Raw genomic sequence first — 13,095 nt, 5'->3', positions numbered from 1 at the left:
CTTTCCAATGAACATTCCCGCAAAGAACGAGTTGAAATGCAAGTGTACAACAACCCCGCCAGACCTACCTTTTCCTATCTAAAGAAACAAATTTCCGCAACTCTGACAGTGGCCCTATCTGTGGTGAACGTCTCAGGCCTTGTCTGCATCGAAGGCCATGGGACTAAGATCGTGGGTCACAGCTCTTGCCAAATAACAAAGACTCTGAACACTGCCGACCCCCCTTCATTTGTTGCATCACCCAACATGTACTTCATCTGTGGTACCAAAGCCTACACCTGGCTCCCAAAAGGCTGGGGGGGCACGTGCTATATCGCTTTTGTTCTGCCTCCAACCTACACAGCACCTGCAGATCACCACAGAGAAAGGCGTTCCAAAGACACAGAACAAGCAGACTCCGCCACATCACAGTTCCTCGACGCGGCAAAAGGACTCGTCCCGCTATGGGGTCCGATGGCAAACAGCCGAGCCATCCGGCACCTAACTCAAGCAGTTGAAACAGCCTTGAACGTCACTGCTGGGATCCTCACCAACAACACAGCTGAGCTTCAGGCGGTCCGCCTGGTGTCTTTACAGAACCGCATTGTTCTAGATGTGGTACTAGCGGATCGTGGAGGAGCATGCCGCATCATCGGAGCCAGTTGCTGTACTTACGTCCCTGACAACTCACCCTCTGTTTTCAAGGCAATTGAACACCTCCACAGGCTGGCGTCAGAAATCCATCAGGAGTCAGAGACTTGGACACTTGGAAGCTGGTTTTGGGGCATTTTGAAAGAATGGGACTGGAAAATAATGATGATCCTCTTGGTTCCAATATTCATAATATGTGGTTGTTGTTTGGGGATACATTGTATACCACTTTTGTGTTCTATTTGCCTGAACTACTTGCACCCTAAAACTATGGACACTGAGCTTACGAAGATGAGAGTAATAAGCGATAGAGAGATACAGGACATTATGGACATTGAAATAGACTTAGAAGCTGGCGAGACTGTGTTCAAAGGGAGGACTGTAGAAAATAAAACGACAAATATGAACATTGCCGGCGCCATCTTGCTTAGTGAGGGCCTTTACGTGCGCGTAAGCAGCAACCATTTTAGACATCGCAGCCATTTCATACTCTGCTGGTCACCTGTGAGTCACCCCGACCTCGCTATCGTCCCCTCGTGCTCTGACCAAGCCTGTACACATGTACCAGGGTCGTAAAACCTTGTCAGCATGACAATGCCCCGGAGTCACTTCCCTGCACCTGGCCACTCAATCCGGTCCCAGGCACTAACCAACCCCTGTGGACATTGTTTATTACCCGCACACAGCAGGGCTTGTTTCACCAACAAAGGGGCCTGATCTAATCAAAGACACGAACCCTTAGATCTGACTTATCCCACGTACTTTTAGATCCTGTCGGAATGTCCAGCTGCGAGATAGCGATCATCCATTAGATCTGGGTGTAGGGAAGATTGCTGCTGTGTCTGTGTGGGAACTAGCTTGAGGCGGTGATTCCAAGGATGTTTGACTATGCAATAAACTGATGCCAGGAATGTATGACCATGTAATAAACTGACTAAAAAGCATATAAAAGGCCATGCCACAGAGATGCAGTTAGAGCACCTCCTGACGATAGCCCCGGTGTCTGCTGTGATGTGTTCTCCTCTGGAGAAATAAACCTGTTCTTCGCCTTCCACTTACCAGGACTTGCCTCATTATTTTGATAGCTAATCTTAGGGTGAATTAGAGGTGTTTTGCACCAAGCGGCATCGAAAATCTTAGGAGTCTCGCTGCTTTTCATCAACCCCTTCATCAGTTGTGCTAAAAGGAAAGTTAATCAACTCAGGCGGGCTCTGAAAAGGTCACAAAGGACTCCAAAACCCCTCATAATCTTAGGAAAGTGAGGAAAGATCTAAAAAGATTAAAATGGTAGACTCAGACCGAGTGTCAAGACTCTTTTTGGGCAAAGCAGCTGTATGACATTAGGAAAAACAACTCTGCAAATTCTTGGTGGACTGTGAATGGGACTGGCAGAGATCTCCCAGGCGTGGCAACCTCTAATATTTGGGAGGCTACTTGGTATCACTTCCTGTTCAGCTACTTCAATACTGATGTGCAGGTGGAACACACAGGCACTTAAACAGAGGATTCAGACCCGTGTAAAACATTGTCAACTCCACACAGGGAAAGGGATCAGAAACCATCCTGGTGCATTATCACCCCGTGTACCATTAAGTGGCAAAGGGGTGAAGAGAAGGGGCCAGAATTTAATCCCGCCAGCGGCTTATAAGGATGACCCATCGTTTTGGGCAGCGCAACTAACCTCGCTTTTAAACCCCACGCGTGCGGAGCATTTTCCCGCTGTGCGCTAACTTTTGCGAAAACCCGCGGTTCATGACGGGCTCAGCTCGTCATGAGCGTACGAGAGGCGTAACTCATGACGAGCTGAGCTCGTCATGAGCGTCGAAGGGGTTAACCTCATTATGCAGCCCCGTTGTATCTCGTCCTCATGGAAGGGGGTTGAATCTCTCACCAATCTTCGAGGGAGGGGACAAAGGGAACCCTGGAAACTTTGCAGAAGTACTATTGGAAGAAAAACAGCCCTGGGCAGAGGCGAACGCCATCAGACTGCCAAACCAAACTGGCTTCACCAAACAAAGCGGGACCTCAGGTAACATCATGGCACTCTCCTTGCTGAATGACTATGCAAACACAAACAATATCCTGGTTCACTTAGGCTTTATGGACCATAAGTCAGCATTTGATGGGGTTAGCTGGAGGAGGCTCTGGAGAAAACTGGCCAACCTGAATATTACAGAAAGCCTGTTAAGGGCCCTGGAACTACTGCACACTGATACATGGGTCAGAGTTAAACTGGGGGATGGCTCCCTCCTGTCAAAGGCAGTCAAAATGATGTAAGGCCCGAAGCAGGGTTGCGACCTGGCCCAACTTTGTTTAATTTGTTTCTATCAGACATTTCTCCTATTTTAAATGCAGTTAACTCACACCCACCCAAACTGAGGGGCATCCAACTCCCAAAGCTTCTGTATGCGGATAATTTAGTCCTCATCAGTAGAACCAAGGTTGGCCTGCAGCGCATTCTTGATGGAACTTAGGCCTTTTCAGCAAGAAACGGACGGACTATTAATAGGAAGAAAACCAACATTTTAGTAGGTCAAGGTAAAAGGATACAGAAGCACACCTGGTCCTTGGGAAGCGAAAAAATTGAATCTGCAAAAAGCTTCAAGTATCTTGGGGTTAACTTCAACGGGGAAGGAAGGTACAGTGACGAAATGGAGGAAATAAGTAAGAAAGGCAACACATTGGCCTTCAGCCTGAGGACGTATCAACAAAGGAGAGAGTGAGGGATTCTTCACCGTAGTGAACGGAGGGTACTCCTACTCCCCGGGACTGAAATCTAGCATAAACAAAAGAGGAGTATCACCAAAAGGACTAGGAAGGTACAGTGATGAAATGAAGGAAATAAGTAAGAAAGGCAACACATTGGCCTTCAGCCTGAGGACTCTCTACAATAAAATTAAAATACCAACGCTTACACTGATTTTGCAGGTGGCTCAAATAAAGGTCCTCCCAACACTGACCTATGGAAATGAGGCCCTCAGGGGTCGGGACAGTGGTATCTTGGACAAAATGATGCTTAAAGTATATAGGTAAATCTTCCAATTACCATCATTATACGTCACTGGCCCAAATCAGACTGGAGTTTTGCATTGCCAAACAATCCTTGGCTCGGAAAGCGGCCTTTACGGTCTCTTGTCACAGACTAAAGCTGGCACCGGAGGGTTCCCTGGGCTATCGCCTTTGGTCTAAATCAGAAGAAAGGCCGAGTCCCTGGCATGGGTCTATCTGCATCAGTCCCCGTACACTCTCGGTCTATCCAGCATCTGGGATTCACCTCTGAGCCACCTGGAATTTAAAATACGGACTAAATCTACTACACCGCTGCTTTCAGTGGTTGAGGATAAAGCCAGCCTGTCAAAACGTAGATATAGATGGATGACACTTTGCGGTTATACCAGGCTGAAACCACAGGGCTATCTAAGTGTATCCTACAGTAATCAGGTTAAGGAACAGTTCCTAAAATATAGGCAGGAGATGCTACCCATCTTAGGACATTACCCTCTGTGGAAAAGAAGCAAAGGACAGGAGGTGTGTCGGCTATGTGAACATTCTCCATGTACTTTGCTCATGCAGCTCTGTTATAGGGGATGGGCATGTGAAGTGGAAAGATTGAGGAATAAGGTCATGCAGGGAGGTGGTGATGGCCTGTTTTGAACCAACGACTACTGTGCTCGCCTAAGCACCGCTGAAATTCCTTCAGGGTGTGGGGAAAGGGCTCCGGCTAAGGATCCAGTGGAAGCAGCGGAAGAGGGACCAGCTCTAAGAATCTAGTTTGCATTGTTGAGTGATTTGCAGCATTATTGAGGACGTAGTTTCTGTAAAGCCAATGGGTCCCTTTAGCCTCAATTCACTCGGCACAGGGGGTCGCTCTACGGGGGAGACGAGGAGGCATGGACGTCACCAAATACCATCTGACAATTTACCTTCAGCAATGGTACTTCAGGACCGACATAGTCTTACGCACCTTGCGACGGTTGCGCATGTTGGGGGTGGCACCAGCACTCGTAAGACACCGCTCCCTCCCTGAACAATGGACGGTTGTTTAGTATGGCTGTTCTGCGGCCAACGCAGAACTTACTATGAGCAAGTGCACTTTAATCGCTGCCATCCCTTAGGTATTCGAAATCTACATGCATTCGCTGCTAAGCCTCAGTGCATATAAGTTCATGGGGCAAACGATTGTGAGGAGCAAGGTAGGTAGAGGGGGTCCCTCTCTTACCTCTGCCTAATGCATGGCTGAGAGGCTTATAAGCTTTGCGTGTGTTATTTTAAATGCACTTACAAATGATAAACTCTGACATGTACTCTTTTATGTACACACTTTGAATGTGAATGTTTTATGTGTTTTATAATGTGTTTTATTGGGCATTACATTGCAATGCTTTTTAGTAATCAAACAACAAAGATATTAACATGAAAAATACAATAAAGACTGTTAAAATGGTGTTTACGTTTCGCACTCTAACATCTTCAACGTAGTAGACAACTTGCTGAAATCCACTGCATTAATCCCGTAGTGCGGAGGAAGCCAGTGGATCGTTTCCCACAAATTAAGTAAGAAGTTGCTTCTGGTGCGTGCACCGGTAGCACCTTCCTTTTAAAAATGATTACTGGTATCTCACGCCTCCACGATTCCAGAGAGGCAACCCGACACAAAGCCCCAATGCTGGAGAGCGTGTGGCTCGCTGGGTACCCTGACCGGCCTGCTGTGGGGATGCCCTCAAATCTGGAGCTACTGGAAGCAGGTGCTAGATGATACCTATGCCCATGGTGACACCCAGGTACCTCGCTTTCCTGCTCACACTCTCTTGGGTCTGCCCAAACCTCTTACCTTTCCACTCAGAACACGGAGGGGCAGGCAGATAGCACTAGCGCTGTGGGCGGCTCTACAAAATATCCTATCCCACTGCAGGACGACCTCCTCGCCCACCTATCTTGGGCGGCTCCATAGGTTGTGGCGTATTCTTGGGATGGAGGATCTCTCTTTCGCTCACCAACCCAGGGGCTTCGTTCCAGGATCTCTGGAAACCCTTGTTGTCGCTGCTAACCTCGGTGTTTAAAGAACTTACCTGCCCGAGGTATCTGAGACTGCTACACCTAGCCGACACACCACAAACTGCACCTCCAGACGATTTGATGCACCAACGGGCATAGGCTACATAGGGACAGAAGCCCCAGGCCAGGTCAGGGGGCACCTACTGTAAAAGCCTTATGTTTCAAAGGGAGGGGGGGGGCCTTGTTTATGTATTTTCTTTATCCAAGCTAGCCTACTTGATGGGGCTCACAGCAGTATTTACAGAGTAAATTGCAATTTTGCATGTTGTATGGTTAACCTGAAATCAATAAAAGAAATTTAAAGATAAAAACGATTACTCCCAATCTGCCCTCTCTCTGGGAGAGGATAGATAGATATGTTTATTTGCACAATTAATTAAAATCATTGCAATTCATACAACAATTACATAAAAAAACACTCTGGGAGAGGGGCAGAAAGACTACTAGACACCAGTGAGTATTTTATTATAGAAAAAAAGTATTGAGTTGGAATGCCTAACCAAGCATCGGGCCCGACACCCACCTCTAATGGGACCCACAGTCTTTCTGCCCCTCTACCAGGGTTTCTAGGGTTTCCCCCTTACCTGCCCTCCGAGGCAAAAAGCACACTAGTACCAGGTTTTTTTTTATTGAAAATAAATATTGGGATCGGACGCCCAACCCAGGGATAAGGCCTGAAGCCCACCCATGATGGTCCCATGGGGGTGGGAAAGGATACTAGACACCAAACATGTATATATACACATACATACATATATATTTATTTTTTCTGGACCCACGAACAACCCAAACTCCATGATAAATTAATGGAAATTTGAATTCTTTTAAGCATATTTTTGACATATTGCCCGTCAGAGAGCGGACAAATTCAAGTTTCCTCTCACTGGCCATGAGGAATTCAGGCGATATACAGACTCTGGGTCAAACCCAAACATTTTTTAAACTATTCACCCAGGGGTGTGTAGGGGAGAGTGACTTGTATGGATTCAACCATGTTTTCCCATTAGGAATGGCAACCAAACCTCAAACTTTAGTTAAAACCATTTTTGGACTTTTCACCACAGTCACGCTTAATGCTGGTTATGTCCAACAGTGAATGCCCATTGACATTTCATCCCTGTAAACTGCAGTGTTTAGGTGCTGCAGTCCAGGCGGCAAAATGTCAGTCGGCATAAAAATCGGGATGAAAAATCTGCATATCGCCTTGGCATGGTCACTGGTTTGGTCTGTACCCGTCATAGGTTATAGGCCTCGTCATTCAAGAAGGGGACCGAGTTTACTGCGATGAGGGTTGAAGGAGCAACATCTGGGGGTACAATAACACCTCCTCTTTCACTATCCTAAACAATAATGAAAACAAGAACTTTGAAAATCAAGGCTTACATTCAAGAGGAAAGGAGAAAACAAAATACCTAGGATCCGCCATATTTTAACATATAAGCTCTTTACAAGCCGAGTTATTAGAGACTGATTGAGAAAACCAGAAGAATTCTCTGGAATTGACTCTCACGCGCTCTTTCTTGGAAGAACAGCCAATTGAATAGGAAGGTCCTTCCCAGGACACTGTGGTGTTTTCAGGTGTTGCCAGGACCAGTCTGAACTCTGATTCTGAAAAATAAAAAAGACCACCAATGTCTTAAGAGAGGGTTACAAGAAACAGTAATGTTCTGGCAGATGTTGAGGCCCAGGACAAAGGGTTGTTTCACTAAGCATCACCAACACCACATGGCAGAGACCATCAGAGAGGGAGAAACACCAAGCATTTATAGAGCTGAGTAAGTGCTCAGCCAGCAGAGTACCACCTACGTCCAAGAGGCAGATTCGGGATCTGTTTCCCTTTAGAAATGAGAGATTGCTAGCCTGTGGTCAGCTAGATTAGGGCACTGTGCGGAAAATGGATGCACCAATATGTCACATTGCTGCTGATTCAGGGCACTCTTCCTTTATTTTGATTATTGCGGCCTACAATGGGTGCTGAACAATCTTCTCTATTTGGGATTCTGGTGAGGAAATAAGAAATTGATTGGAAGATTTTGCTACTATAAATGGGAACTAAATATCGAGGAGAAACATTTTTATAAGGATAAAAAAAAGTTCAGAGATGGCATACGATTGTTTAGTTGGAAATGGGGATTTACTAAATTATAGAGGACACACCCGTTTCTTTTTGTACAGACCAAATGGGTTGTCTTTTTGTGAGATGTTGGTGATTGACTCTGAGGAAGAACAAGGGGGGGCTCCTTGCGGTTTGATGCAAAGTGGAAGAAATTACCTCAGATTGTAAAAAGAGGAGGGGCAAAAGTTTAGACTTAATGATCAGAAATATGTTATTAGGGATAGAATTAAATGTTACACAGTACTTATCAAGGAGCACAAGAAAGACATTCTTATGAGTGTGCAGCTAAGAACGGACTGTGCGCTTGAAAGGAGAAATGTAAAAATGTATTTATTTATTTATTTATGACATTTAGTTAAGCGCGAACAATTGCCCTTGGGCGTCTCGGCATGTGTTAGAGAGTTGGGACCAATGGGGATCGTGAGGCGGGTGACGAAAGAGCAGAGTGTCACCTTGGAGCAGATTTGGAGGGAATAGCTGAAGGAAGATTAAGGAAGTGCCCTTTGTCTAAAATTACCACAGTAGGTCTGGGCAGATAAAACTTCTAATTATAAATATAAAGAAGTAACTAATGGCTTAAAAATGAGGAAGGTAACAGGACCGGATCACAACTGAATCTCAACTCCAGTGTCATTACAAGAAGGGGGTTTTTGGGTAACATCTTTCATCCTGTTTTTGCGCTCATAAATAAAACTGGGCGATACCGCCCTCTTGGAAAATACTTCGGAACAAGGGAGATCCATCGAACCCTTGGTCACAGTCATTCATTTCATCACTTGAATACTCCTTGGAAAGAAAAAAAGGAGGGGTTATGTCTAAGGCTCCCTGTTTTCCGTTTTTACAGATAAATACAGACAGAAAACCATTTATTTTCTTGTCTGTAATTATTTTTTTATGTTGATAAAAACGGAAAGTGGGTACTTATTGAGTGCTTCTCAATACACTTTGCTATGACTGTCAGGCCAATAACTGTGTGGATTGATAGGCGAGGGGGTTAAAAAAATATGAATTTCAGTAAAGAGGCTTCAAACGCAGTAGATATGCACAAGGCTGATACTGAAATGTGCATATTTTCATATAAGTGCATTGATTTATCTTTTGCGGGTGCTCACAGCACTGAAACATGGCAGGCATTCAAGCATGACTGCATATTTATTGGGGAAATAAATGTGGATAAATACAGATAAAGTTAACAAAAAAGAAATGTGGGTAAATACAGAAGGAAATGTAAAAAAAAAAATACCATTAAACCGGGAGCCCTAGTTATGTCTTACCCATTCAACAAGTTGATTTTAAGGATTGGTAAAGTACATCACGGCACATGTTTACACTGTGGAGTGTGGTAAGAAACAAGGAGTTAACATGCAATATATTTCTTAGCTTCGAGGACTTCCGTGCTGCTTTCAACAGGGTTGATTGGAGAACTTTGCGTTCAAAACTGATTCAAATACATGTGTCCTGCAATGAATCAAAACGCTGGCAGCAGTGCATAAGATACTTGGACAAGAGTGTATGTGAATAAAACAAATGCCACCATTTTCATGTTTTTCTTGCAGATTTCCTGGAAGAACTGAGCATGATAAACATATATCCCCAAAAGTTTCAGATTGACTCTCAAATGTGCTGCTATTTGCAGGTGATCATGTGCTTTTAGAGCAAGCGCACGCGCTTCTGAAGCAAATACATATATCAGGGGAACAGCGTCTAGAAAACTGTTTGAGTCTTAACACTGAGGAAGAACAAATTATGATATATGAGACAAGAGAATGGAAACACTTTAATTACCAAACTGGCAAAAGCAAGCTTTTAGCTCTGTTACAATATAGATGTTGGGGGCGGGGGGGGCGGGGGGGACGTGAGGGGAGTCCCCATTTTTTGGTAATTTTAGTTGGAAGAAGCAGAACAATTTGAAGTCTGAAATTGAGTATAATTGTTTATGGTGACCCCATAGCTGCCAAGGTTTCAGATTGCTCTGAGTGACATTTTCATAATTTCAGTGTCATTATGAGTGACATTATACCAACTATGAGTGACACTTTCTTGCAAGCAAATTAAAGCAATGAAGATGAAGGAAACATATAAATATCAGAAGTTACACACATTTGAGCAAAGGGAAACTCAAAGAAGGTCTTTAAAGATCTGCAAAGCAGCAAAATGGAGAGGTGCTGACTTAGCGTAGGCACCATATTAAGCAGGACTTTAGCTATGCTCCGAAAAGTCATTGTACTACGCAGTAAAAGTAACCAGTGGGTTTCTCCTTTCTCATGTACGCCAGCCTGAGCCAAAGTTTCACTAGATAAAATTATATATTTTTAACATGCACTCAGAGAAAGAATTAGTACTTCATGTTAATAGAATTTGCAGCACTTTACTCACTCAAAGATTTATGGGGGTGCTGCCGTACTACCCTCACTCCTACTTTTTGCACCACTACAGGGGCTGTGTAGATTGTCCCCCTGTGTTACTGTGTGTGAGATATCCACATCTGATTAACTCTTCAGGGGATTGGGGGAGGCAATGTTTCAGACCAAATGCAAAACAATCCGAGTGGGACGGGTATGCTCAGAAGTGAGTCCCAGGCTCTCCACACCACTGGAGTCAAGCTATCCAGGCTGATGAAGGCTGATAGCCAGAAACCGGTCCTTGGATGCTTGATTCCGGTCTGGGAAAGACATGGCTTGGCAGTTCGGGTTGGACTGTTCCCATGAGGCACAGGGTCAGAGCTGATTTGCATATAGCCAGTGTCTAACCCAGGGTGGTGTGGAGTGCAAAAAAACGATGGATTTAGGCCCAGATCCTTGTACTGGGGTGAATGTATGACATTGTTCTACATTCTGTCCATCAACTGTGTTTTTTGCAATGTTCACCCCGAGTGGGCTGGGTATGCTCAGACGTGAGTCCCAGGCTCTCCACACCACTGGAGTCAAGCTATCCAGGCTGATGAAGGCTGATAGCCAGAAACCGGTCCTTGGATGCCTGATTCCGGTCTGGGAAAGACATGGCTTGGCAGTTCGGGTTGGACTGTTCCCATGAGGCACAGGGTCAGAGCTGATTTGCATATGGCCATGTGTGAACTGGGGTGGTGTGGAGTGCAAAAAAACGATGGATTTAGGCCCAGATCTCTGTACTGGGGTGAATGTATGACATTGTTCTGCATTCTGTCCATAAACTGTTGTTTTCACAATGTTTCAGACCACACATTGAAAGACCTTCCACCGAGCAGAGAGTTCTTGTCGAGTGGTGGCTGTGGGTGAGAGGTGCCAGCGCGGATCTCAGCTGTTATCAAGTAAATCAATGATCTAGACCCACTGTAGCTGATCTCCGCTGCCCAACCCACCAAGGTACCATTCCCGTCCAGCCCGAGGAGACAAGCAGTGAGCTCCAGGCTCAGGCTGACGCACACTCAGCTTTAAATGAAATATATTGAGAATCGGTCCCGAGTGAATGAACCACGGCCGCTGCGAGTGTCAGGCAGCCGGCCCCAGTGTCAGATTAGCAGAGCACTGCACAGAGCAGAGCAGTGGCATCATTTGAGCACGAGGTACAGCTGGACTTTTATTATTTGCTTTTTGTCATTTAAGTTCAGCTTGCTAAACCTAACCGCAGCTCAGAGGGCATCAGAGGCGCTCCTTTAAGGGTAGTACATGGAGCAGCAACAGTCTGCAGTCACGGGCCTCATGCTGCCTCACCAATACCCTCAGCCTACAGCCGCGTGCCCCCAGTGGTGCCCCTCCCACCACTGATCACTTAAAGGACTGCAGTGCCACGAGCATCAGCGGCCTGGGCCCTTGGTGAGATAAACGAATGAAGGCTGGCTCGATTATTATCCTGGTTCTCGTAGTCGAAGCCCTGCCTGCATTGACTGTAATAATCACTCACAATGATCAGACTGCCTGAGTGACTGCAGATTTAACCAGGAGGCTCACTGGGAAGAATGATGAGAGTGAGCAGCCCTGCAGATGAGATGCTGTATTGTGTGAAATTAATTTATTTTTCAGATGACTCGGATCTACTTGTTAACACTTACTTGAACTAGAAGAGTTCAGAGACTTTTTTCCCTGTCTGTCCGGAGGCCGCACAGGGATCCCCGCCGCGGCCCAGCTCAGCTGCAGCACTGGACTGCCTTAGTCTTGTCCTTAGAGTCCGACCCCAAGACACTGGCTGCTGACACACTCCTCATCCCCAGGGCACGCCGCAGTTAAACTTTAGTTAGCGCCGCCGCCCCCGTGAGTAGAGACAGGCGTAATGGAAATGCAGTTTTTAGGAAGCCTCCTGGAAGAATAAGCATTAGCAGGAGTGGCTCAGCTATTACAGACAAGTGTGGAAGGGGGCTGAAATGTGTTTACATTAAACAAATGAGAATTAACTTGTTACTTTGAAAAAAATGCTATGTAGAATTACTATGGAATGTTATTCGCTCACCTCTGTGGTATTGTTTACATTACACGAAGGTATTATTAAAAGATGTAGAGAGTATTGAATCCAGACTTTAATTTTACTGAGCAAAAAGTATGAATCCGTCAGAGAGGTAAGCAACAAGGATAGTCGTAGACTTATATTAATGGTAAAATTGGAATTAGTTTAAAAAAAACATTATTTGTTAACAGCATGGCAAAACAGATCAAGGCAGTCATAAGTCATAAGGTACATCAACAGATACCAATGTTACAACAGCCCCACGCAGCTCAGAAATATGCATCTAATCCAGAAAAGGCCGCAAAAATCATAAGGTTCCTATATAGATACCAATGTTACAACACCCCCAGGCAGCTCGTATATATGTATATAATCCAGAAAAGGCAGTCATAAATCATAAGGTTCATATATAGATAACAATGTTCCAACACCCCCATGCAGCTCAGATATATGCATCTATCCAGAAAAGGCGGTCATTAATCATAAGGTTCATATATAGTTATCAATTTTAGAACACCCCAATGCAGCTCAGATATGTGCATCTAATCCAGAAAAGGCCGCAAAAATCATAAGGTTCCTATAAAGATACCAATGTTACAACACCCCCAGGCAGCTCGTATATATGCATATAATCCAGAAAAGGCAGTCATAAATCATACGGTTCATCCATAGATACCAATGTTACAACACCCCCATGCAGCTCAGATATATGCATCTAATTCAGAAAAGGCCATCATAAATCATAAGGTTCATATATGGATACCAAGGTTACAACACCCCCCTGCAGCTCAGATATATGCATCTAATCCAGAAAAGGCTGTCATAAATCATAAAGTTCATCCATGGATACCAATGTTACAACACCCTCATGCAGCTCA

General features: G+C 45.0%; 1 long non-coding RNA gene across 1 annotated transcript in view; it reads right to left on the bottom strand.

The window, feature by feature from the left end:
• Positions 1-12,027, bottom strand: part of LOC144762096 (uncharacterized) — a 100,363-nt gene extending 88,336 nt beyond the window's left edge. Inside the window, exons 1-2 of the long non-coding RNA XR_013596046.1 lie at positions 11,829-12,027; positions 7,196-7,293 (exon numbers count right to left, since the gene is read on the bottom strand). This is a non-coding gene — a long non-coding RNA (uncharacterized LOC144762096). The remainder of the gene's footprint in view (positions 1-7,195; positions 7,294-11,828) is intronic.
• Between the last annotated feature and the right edge of the window lie 1,068 nt (positions 12,028-13,095).

Source organism: Lissotriton helveticus, chromosome 6, assembly GCF_964261635.1.
Source record: "Lissotriton helveticus chromosome 6, aLisHel1.1, whole genome shotgun sequence".
NCBI classification, from domain to species: domain Eukaryota; kingdom Metazoa; phylum Chordata; class Amphibia; order Caudata; family Salamandridae; genus Lissotriton; species Lissotriton helveticus.
Note: the sequence above shows the minus strand (reverse complement) of the source record. Positions and strands in the feature narration are given on the sequence as shown.